This window comes from Sarcophilus harrisii, chromosome X (assembly GCF_902635505.1).
Source record: "Sarcophilus harrisii chromosome X, mSarHar1.11, whole genome shotgun sequence".
Taxonomy (NCBI): Eukaryota; Metazoa; Chordata; class Mammalia; order Dasyuromorphia; family Dasyuridae; genus Sarcophilus; species Sarcophilus harrisii.
The window spans coordinates 11,907,530-11,917,766 of record NC_045432.1 but is presented as its reverse complement, the minus strand read 5'-3'; the positions used below and the strand labels follow the sequence as shown (position 1 = coordinate 11,917,766).

General features: G+C 40.9%; 1 pseudogene; it reads right to left on the bottom strand.

Moving 5' to 3' along the window:
• Nucleotides 1-357: 357 nt before the first annotated feature.
• Nucleotides 358-9,458, bottom strand: LOC100913636 (annotated as a pseudogene).
• Nucleotides 9,459-10,237: the final 779 nt, after the last annotated feature.

Here is a 10,237-nt window from a genome sequence, read left to right as displayed (position 1 = left end):
GGTGACTCAGCTTATGAAAGAGAAACCAAACCAGAGAGAACCCAATGGGTTGCCCAGATTTCTGAAGGGGACTCATACAACTCTCCAATGAAGTGTTTGGGAGGGGCTAAGAGCTCTCAGCTCATTCCTCCTTAAATGTCCACTAATCAGGATAGAATTTCAATAGTGAGTGTACTTCCTAGTCAGAAGGAACATACCTGTTTTAGAATTTCTTTTGGTATCTTTGATTATCAAGAGAACTACTGATCATTAATTTATTGATTGGTTGGCCAAGTTCTAGTGGAACTTGGTTTCTTGGAATTTTTGCTCACAATAATATGCTAACCAGTATGACAGAAACACGAATTAGACTTATACTTCTCAAGGCTAACAATCAAATTTTATTCATTAACAGCATGCAAACATTAATTTATATCAAGCATTTGTTTCATTTTTAATTTTTTAAAATTTTCAGTTCCAAATTTTATCCCTCCCTCCACTCCCTCCCCCATCCATTGAAAGGCAAAAAATACAGTACCCATTACACATATAAAGTCAAGCAGAACATTTCTAAATTATCCATAATGTAGGGGAGAGAAAGAAAAATAAAGGGAAAATTTGTTTCAATATGCATTCAATTAATCTTTTCTCTTTCTCTGGAAGTGGTAGCTTCTTTTAAAATCATAAGTCCTTTGGGATTCTTGTCAATCATTGTGTTGATCAGAATATCTCAAGTCTTTCATAGCTAGTTATTTACTAATTATGGTTAATTACTAGTGGTTTTAGAATATTTTTCAAATGATTACTCAGCTTTGATTTCTTCTGCTGAAAACTTGTTTTTCATATCCTTTGACCATGTATCAACTGAAGAATGGATCTTAATTTTGTAAAACTGGCTCAGTTCCCTTATGTAGGGGAGAAATGAAACCATTATCAGAGAAACTTGATATAAATTTTTCCAGTTTCCTGACTTTTTTCTAATTTTGGCAGCACTGGTTTTGTTTGTGCAAAAAACCTTTTAAATTTAATGTAATCATTTTTACTTCCTGAGAGAGAGGTCTTTCCTCTCTCTCTCTCGTTTACTTGTGAACTGACAGGTAATTTTTTTCCCATGCTCCTCTAATTTTGTCTAAAGCATGTGCCTATTTTGAGCTTATTTGGGTATACAATGTGAGATGTTGGTTTATATATAATTTCTCTCTGACTACTTTCCAGTTTTCCCAGCACTTTGTTGAACAGTGACTTCTTGCCCCTAACAAATTTGGATCCTTATGTTTATCAAATCCTAGGTCACACTGTAGTTTATATTATTAATATAAACATTAATCCCATTAGGAACAACCCACTACACTTATTAACTGAAGGTTATCAGTAGGTATGTTTCATACTAGTACTTGATGACAAGATTTCCTCTCTGTTTAGCAAGTTGGTATATTTCTATATCAGTCAACTGGCACTGTCTTCAACTGATTAGGGCAAGGTAGGGTGGGAACTGAATTTCAGTCTGAAGAACAGAGGTGCCAGGCTCAGTCTCCATGCAAGAATAGGCTGAGGGATGGCATCCAGTGGTTCTAGCTATGAACAACAGCTAGTTGCACTCCAATTCTGATTAGCAGCTAGTGAACGAATTGGCTTACCAATTAATTTGATTGATAGCTAATGATATAAGTCAACAGTAAGGTTGTTTACCTAATGTTCCCACTAAGTGGGTTGTCCTACACAAGGGTTACATATATCAGTTGTTCATGAACATACATGTTGTTTACCAATTTATTCCACAATATATTTATCTTAATAATGAAAGAGAAGATATAAAAAACAAGCACAGGAACACTTCATCACAAAATGTTGACCTACTAAAAAATGGAGTAAGTTTTATCAAGACAACAAATATACATCACTATATCCACTCTCTGGCTGCTGGCTATCCCTACAGCCATTTAAGATAGTCTTTAAAATAGTATTATAATTACCATTAATAGAATCCAAATAGCAATTCCACACAAGCAAACATCACTTAGGGTTAAGAACATATGGTACACACAAGCATTATTACACTTATCATTAACACTTTTAAAATGTTCTTAATGCATTATGATGATAGGTCTTTCCATATGTCCTATATTCTCTCATGTCAAGTCCTTTGCAGACCAAGCCAGGAGCTTTTATAAGAGAAAATATTTCAAAGTTTCTTGATCTCTTCCCACTCAAGCCAATACCCTGTGACATTCTGTGCGATGATCACTATCATGTTCTTCTTCCATCATTTGTCTTTCTTTAGGCCAAACATGGCTATCTAATTTTTGATTTCCTGTATCACCACCCAGTGATATTTAAGCAATCATTGTTATTGTGGTGAGTTTTTCTTGTGTCTCTGGCAAGCTCAAAGCTTGTAACCCCATTACTTCCAATGGAGTATGTGAGTAAATGGCATTCCCCATTACCACACTGGAAATGTTTTGTATCCTTGTGCATCCTGCTTGTCACAACTGTGATTTACAGGAACAACTGGATATCAAATAACCAAACAGAGGGTGAAGCCATTTCTTATTTGTAAGGATCAGCAAGAAGATACAGTGAGGTTATACACAGGATAGGGCATGTGATGAGATAAGCAAGGATGAGCAGCAGTAGAGTCACCAAGGCACCAAAGATGAAATCACAGCACTTGCACATCTGTTAAAAAGAAAAAGAATATGGCAGAACTCTGTACATAATTTGTCTTCAAAGGATCTGAAATCTTTAACCAGATCCATCTGTAACCCAGATTGAATTCTACTTCTCTGTCTCAATAGTCTCTACTAGAACTAGCTGATGATTTGGTGGGAGAGTGGGGTGGGGTGGGGGGGTGGGAGGGTGGTCTACTTCACCATTAGCTCTTTCTGCAAGAAACTAGTTTCTTTTCCAAATCAATGAAAAGTAGAACAATAATTTTAAACTTACTCCTCAACCCAGAATGAAATTTTTTGGGCCTTTTATTCAAGCAGCTCACTGTTTTTCTAATGACTGATTTCTATTTGTATCCTTGAAGATTTTATGACCTGAGCCTTAAGCATCTTATCATCCTTGTACCTTTGGATTGTAAGGTAAAGTCAAAGTTCCACATATGGACCTGAGCCTTCCCTGAGTCCTTGACCTTATGGGTTGCAAAATGTGACTTGTCATCACTCTTAATGACTGCTTGGCCATATAATCAACTAACAATGCTAGTCCTTCAAGAGAAGAACCTGTGTTTTCTCATATACAGGAGAGAACAAAAACTAATTCTGTGCATTTGCAAATTGAAATATTTTATTACACTTATTAGTGAGTAAGCCAAAATAATTTATTTGTCATACTATGCCAAGAACTGAGTTGTTTATGATGGATACAGAGATGATTTAAATAAAGTTTTAGCTTTCTGGCAAATGGGCCAAAAAAATGACATGCATGATGTAAGTGTGATAATATAAGTCTTTCCTAGCTTTAGCCTCAGTTTATTATCAGTGCAATATCTGGTGTAGAGAAACCCCTCTACAAGGGGTTTACATGCTGGAATATCATCTTTCTCTGACAGTTTAAAGGGCATATCGGTGGGATGGACTTTTATCTTCAAATGAAGATGGTTTATCCCTGTTTTCCCTGCCCTGGCTCAACTGGGTTCAAGACATTTACACTTCAGTACTGAGTGATAGCAGTTCCAACAGAGGTAATTCGGCCTATGCTAATATAGGAATTGGTGTTCATATTGTTGGTGGAACACTTTGGGTTAGGCCCTCAGTCTACACAACAGCATAATATACTAACAAGGACAATTTTTCACATAATAGTCTATCTAATATGATGGCTGGTAGTCATCTTTTTTGGTCCCAAACTGTACTGACATGTAAAACTCTTCATTATCTCCTTTTGGCTTCATCTATCAGGATCAAGTCCCCAAATCTCCTTTATGACTGCCTTCTAATCTATAAAAAGGGTTTTAGGAAACAGGAACAATGGGCATGGTATACAGTACTGCCTTCTTTACTTGCTGTAATGCATGCTGCTGTTTTGGTCCCCATTGAAAATGCCTTAATTTATCTGTAACAATTATATATCATATCAGCAATATGATTTCCCCAGAATCCAAACAATCCTACTAGTTTCTATGCCTTTCTTTTCTCCTTTTGAGATTTCAAAAAGTAAATATTTTCCATTTTTGGCTGAGGAATGGATACTATCTCTGAAGTTCAAATCATCACTTAAAATTTAATTGAAAATTGACTTTTCTGTACCATTTGTTGGGCAACTGCCAATCAATACATTTTGTGACCTCTAATACCTTGTGCTTATCATGTTCACTAGATAATATGTAATCAATATAATAACTGTGCAAGGCCTGAGTTCCTTTTATTTATATCTTTTTTGCACAGATTAGGCAAGAATATTTGTTTTTACATCTAAACAATTCTCAGCTCAAGAGACACTTAAAAAACAACTAGTGGGTAAGATTGGGTCTATAGAGCTGTAGTATGCTAACCCCTGATTTGTATTACCTTTTAAACAAATATTCACCCCAATAGGGAAAAAACCACTAACCTGGTTTCCTAGGGATTGCCAGTAAAATGTCTTGAACTGGTACTCAATGACAAAGTTTCTTCTCTCTGCCCAGATGGAAGTGGTCTGTCTTCCAAAGAGGTGGGTGGCCGGCAAATCTGCAAATCCCTGTCAATGAGCATAATCCTCAAGGAAATAAGATGTGAGTGCTTGAGTCTTAAGTGTGGAGAACACAGGAGCCAGGCTCAGTCTCAACCAAAGAGCAGGGTGAAGACTGTGAGTTTCTCAAAGGTTTAGCTAGAAGCATTAGCTATTTACACCCAAGTTCTTATTGGTGGCTGGAAACTAATTTGCTTAGCAATTGATTTCATTTTTACCTGGTGATATAAGCTGATGGTGAGGTTCTTTAATAAATGTTCCCATTGGTGGGCTGTCATATATAGGTGTTCACTATATTAATCACATGTTTACGAACACACATGTTCTTCACAACATATACTATACACAAGCATAATATTGAAAAACAAATTATGAAAAACATCAAAATACTTAAATAGAAAAGGTGGTCTAATTAAAAATGAAATCATTACAGGCAACAAACTTATTTTCATTACACACAGTACTTCCTGCCTAAGTGCCCAGTCTTGACGTTCATTCAGTCAAGAGCTATAATGCTCTTGGTCAAGTCCCCAGCCCCAGGGTCCATAGATTTGTCTTTCTCCTTCTGCTGCAGGGTAAAGTTTTCTTGAATCCTTCACAATTTAGTCCAGTGTTTATTGTTTATCTTTGTGGAGGAGGCCTGGTGGGAATGTTATGTTGTTCCTGCTACTCTACCATCTTGAATCTGCCTCTCTGAAATACTTTTCACTATTAAATATCACTTTTTCAGGGTAGGGAGATGTTGCACACTATACTGCAGACACTTTGAGAAACAAAAATATAAAACACAATGAGCAGACAACACAGTCACATAAATTAAAAGTTCAGGCTTCTTCTTCTTCTGGATTGCCCTCTTTCACAGGCGGGGTTGCCTCCTCACTACTGTCAAGTTCTGGCATCTGGTGTATTTCAATTAGTGGATTTGGGGGATGAGAACATCGTGGAGTGAGCAGGATGTACTGGTGCTGTTGCTGGGCACATGCTATCCTGAGGATCATTTCCATGGCAATTTTTCTTCTGTCCCAGTCCATGTAGACATCAATTGCATCCAGGCATCTGAAGGGTGATTTTGTGACAGACCATAAGGTAAGAATTAATATAAAGTTTGAAAAAGATGGTCTACCTCCAGATAAATCTGCCACATTGAAAGCAGCCTCTCTAGGCTGAACAGATATGAAAAGAGTCTCATTCTTATGATCAAAGCGCATGTCCCCATAGAAGGACCACTGAGATATTAAGCTGTCAAAGTACACCTTGCATTGTAAAGAAAGATTCTTTTTACCTTTCTGGTATGTTTCATATCTCTGTGTTGATACTTTATCCAGTGTTTTAATAAGCTTTTTCAAATTCTTCACTTTACTATCTAGATCCAGATATCTTTCTTTTGCTTCTTGGTACTGCTTCATTACATCTTCTCGCCTTCTGTGAGTGTAGTTTTCTGACTGTATCCGTTCTCTTAAGGCATTAATTTCTCTGTTGAGAACAGAGGCACTTTTTGTAACTTCTTTACGCTCAGGACAGATGCATCTGGCTTGAGCAGTCTCTCTCTCAAGTTCTCTCTCCTTTATGGCCACCTCTTCTTTTTTCACTTGAAGGGAATCCAGGTGTTCCTTAAGTCTACTGTCATAATGCATCATGGATTGGTGTTTTGTTTCCACTTCTAAAACAGTATGGTTTTGTTCTTCAATAAGGGATTCTATTAATTCTGAAACTTGAGTACATTTCAATTTCAATTCTTCATGTCTCTGTTCAGCTTCTATTTTTGGTTTCCTTAAATTCTCCATCTCTTCCTTTCGAATTCTCAACTTTTCCACAACCTCTTCAATCTCATTTTTAAGTTCTTGAGCTTCATCTTCTAGAACTGAGAGATTTATTGATCGGCTATCTTCTTCATCCTCCAGATCTCTTATTTCTGAAGTGATATTTATCACATTAATCTTTATTTCTTTTAAATGTTGGTAATGACTATCAATAGTTTCTCGATTATTCCTGATAGCTTTTTCAAGTGAACACAAATGCTGCTGAAATGCAGACAACCGGGACCTTTTATTTTCCACATCTTTCTCCAAATTACTTATTTCTACTTCCATGTCACCTAAGTAAGTAGGTCTTGATTCTTCACATGAGTAATAGCGTCCCTGATATACTTCATCACCACAGGCAGTTAAAACTTTGGTACAGTTCTTGGGGGGCCCGTGAGGAATTACCAACTTACGAGCTACAGAATTATTTTTAATAAGCAGCACTGACTCTATGCCTGTCATATCAATCAAACTATTGGCCACCACTGCATCATCTATTTCTAAAGCCGTGAGAGCTGTTGGAAATTCTGGGTGATAAGGGGCTCTGTCTGATACATCATACAATTCACATTCAAACGATGATACAATTATCTGTGGTCGAGGAGAACCCACCGGATAAAACCTTTTCATCAGCTCCTGAAGGATTTGGGCATCTTTGTGGTTGTCACAAAAAAAGGTAAGAAGAAGGCCCTTTAAGCAGCACTCGATAGCTAAGGCATAATCAGGGTCTTTGAGACGAATATAAGCTCCAAGTGGCCCTAGAGGCTTATAAGTAAAGCGCCCTTGTCTCTGGGCATCTGCTATTGCTTCGGCAAGGGCTGGAACCTGGGGTCCAAATAATTTTAGTGGCTCAGATTTACAGTCTTTCAATCTGTCTAGCTGTTTTAGGTCATCATTCAGTATTTTTTGCACATATGACACTTCTTCCCTAACTCGAGAATGTTCTTTATCATCTTTTTCTATAGCTTGATGAAGATGTTTTATTTCTTCAACAAGTGAGTCTTCTTGATCCTTAAAGCTCCTGATCTTTTCCTTCAACGAGGAAATTTTTTCCTGTTTTTCTAACTCTGCTATTTCCAGAGTTGACTTCAGGATGTCAATTTTGTTTTGATGCTGTTCTGCAACTTTTTCTAATCTGTTATATTCATTTTGGGAAGAGTTATAGAAAGCCTTTGCTAGACTATAGGCCCTATATGTTCTCATGGCATCTTCTTTGGCTTGAATGCATCTGGGTTCTAACATAGTGGCTTCTTCACTTAATTTTTGCACATTCTCATGAATAGCTGTATACCTCTTTAAGGCTTCATTAAATATGAGCTTTGAAGCCTCCAGTTCCTGACTTAATATGATAGTACACTGGTCTCCAATATTTACATTACTTATCATATCATCAAGTTGTCTTTCACTTTCATACACCACTGCCCATGTCATCTCATGTTTCATGTCATCTAACATATTTCCCAAATTAACCATAGTCTGAAAATGCTCTTCTATTTCTATGCCCTGCCGTTTGAGCTCCTCAAGCTGCTCTTCCCCTTGTTCTATCTGATGTTGGCTTCTGGCCTTTCTCTCCAAAATTTCCGAGTACTCCTGTTTCATCTGTTCAAGCTCTGTAGCTTTCAGAAAAAATTTGTATCTTTCACCTTCGTTTCTGGTCCGCAGTAACTGCCTGCCCATTTCTTGTGGTAAAATAGATACTGGATTATCCACCCGAATCTTAAAATGATCAAGAATAGCAGTAAGCTCTGTTTTCTTAGAAGAAACCAGGTTTCCTGCTTGGTCTTTTAGTTTGTAACTTGGACTTCCATCCACACTGATGTGCTGATGCACTGTTATTGACTCCCCATAAATCTCAGATTTAAAGGCATTTTCCCCTCTGTTCCTTAATGTGATTGAGATGTTAGCTGACTCCTCTCCATCTTTCACAAATTCTTTCAAAGACGATCCTAATGATTTTCCACCAAGGCCAACTATGAGAGCTGTCAACAATGTACTCTTCCCACTGTACCCCACCACAAAATTGACATTAGCTCCAAATTTCACAGGCCCAAGCATGGCATGGCACATAAAGTTTTCAAGCTGAATACTTTCAATGATTCCAAAGTCACCTGACTCTGACTGAGAAGTGCTTTCCTCGGCCATGTCCTGAGAGGAGGGCCCCTCCATTTCATCATCAGAATAATCCTCTGGCCCTGGTCTAGCCTTTTTCATATCTATAGTCGGGAGGAAATCGTCCTCTTTTCTCTTAGCCATTCTGTTCGCGACACAGGAGCCTTCCCCGAGTCACTTCTACTCGTTCCTTCCGCTCCCCAAGGCCGCCCAAAGCGCCGCTCTATTCGGCCCTATTCAGTCCGCTCAAACCCTCCAAGCCGCGGCCCACCCCCGCTTGCTTTTCGAGTCCGGCACGGCCAAGTTACGACCTTACCTCAGAGCCCGGCGGCGGCTCAAAGAGGCGCAGCTGCGATGAGTTCGACAACGACAAAATCCGACACGAGCGGCGAGCACCGAGGGGGGCGGGGGGGGTGGGGCTGGAGGGATTGGGGCCTTTAACGCCAAAGTCGCCACAGGCAGCGGGCCCGGGAGGGGGGGGGAAGGGAGGGGAGTGGCGAAGCGAGAGAGACCGCTAACGCCAAAGGCCGGCCCAGACGGTGGCGTGGGTAATGGGGGAGCAGCAGACGCGAAGCCCCGGCGGAGGCGGCGGGCAACAGGAGGGGGTCCCGCGAACGCCAAAACCCGCAGATGCGGCAGCCGTAATAGTCAACATCGGGGTAGCTCCGCTCCCCACCCCACCCCCCCTCAACCCCACGCCGCCTCGCAGACCCCTTCCCAATAACGACCACGCGAAACCGGGGTCCGGACTCCCCCCCCACACTCCCGCGGCTAGATACCTCACCACTCAGCCCCAGGCTATCGGGAGCAACAAGGCCCAACCCCGATCTCGGACTGCAACGCCAGCACAGGTCGCTTCTTGCGCCTGCGCGGCGTCCGGGAAGGGGGACGGTCTGGCGTCAATAGGAATAGGTTCTCTCTTCCCTCCTTTCTGGCCTAAGCTATGGGTCTGTGGAGAAGCTGGCTGTTGCCTGAGCACAGAGCAGATTTCTCCAGACATTTTCTTTTCTCTTTCCCCCCCCCCCCCCGCCCTCTGAGTAGGGTGGCAGTGCTTCTTCTGCGCCTGCACTGTACCCGAGCCGCTGGGAAGGGACTGAAGGGAAGCGAGGAAAGGGCCGAGGCGTTGCTGTGCGCCTGCGCGGCAATCGCACCTCCTGGCATCTCCTGTCCTCCCAGGGTTCTGGACCCCCCCCCCCCTTTCACGCAATATTGCCGCAGGGGTGTGTGTCAAAAGAAGGCTTCTAGTGGGCCCTGAGAAAATGGTGCATATGGTGGTCCCCTATCTGTCTGTCCCTCGGGCGCCAGCTGCTCTCGCTGCCCGTGCTTCTCCCTCCTCCTCCCTCTTGTCAAGCTCCCCTGGGCTCCCTGATCATCCCAAGATCTCCACCTCCCGACCCTCGGCACTCTGCTCAGCCCCTCGTCCTCCCTGTCTGTCTCAAACAGTTCACAGATTTTAAAAAGGGTGAAAGCTCTCCGGTGAGCTAATTGAAGAACGCAATGGGCATTAAGGCCATTGTTCTGATCAATGACATTTTCAATGGCTCTGTGGAGAGAAAGATTGCAGAAATGAATTCAAGAATTCTGTCTTCACTGATTGAGGCTTGATACTAATCGAATTTGGACAGTGACAAGTTTCTAAAGCATTTCCATTATAGGGTCTCCAGGATAAAAAG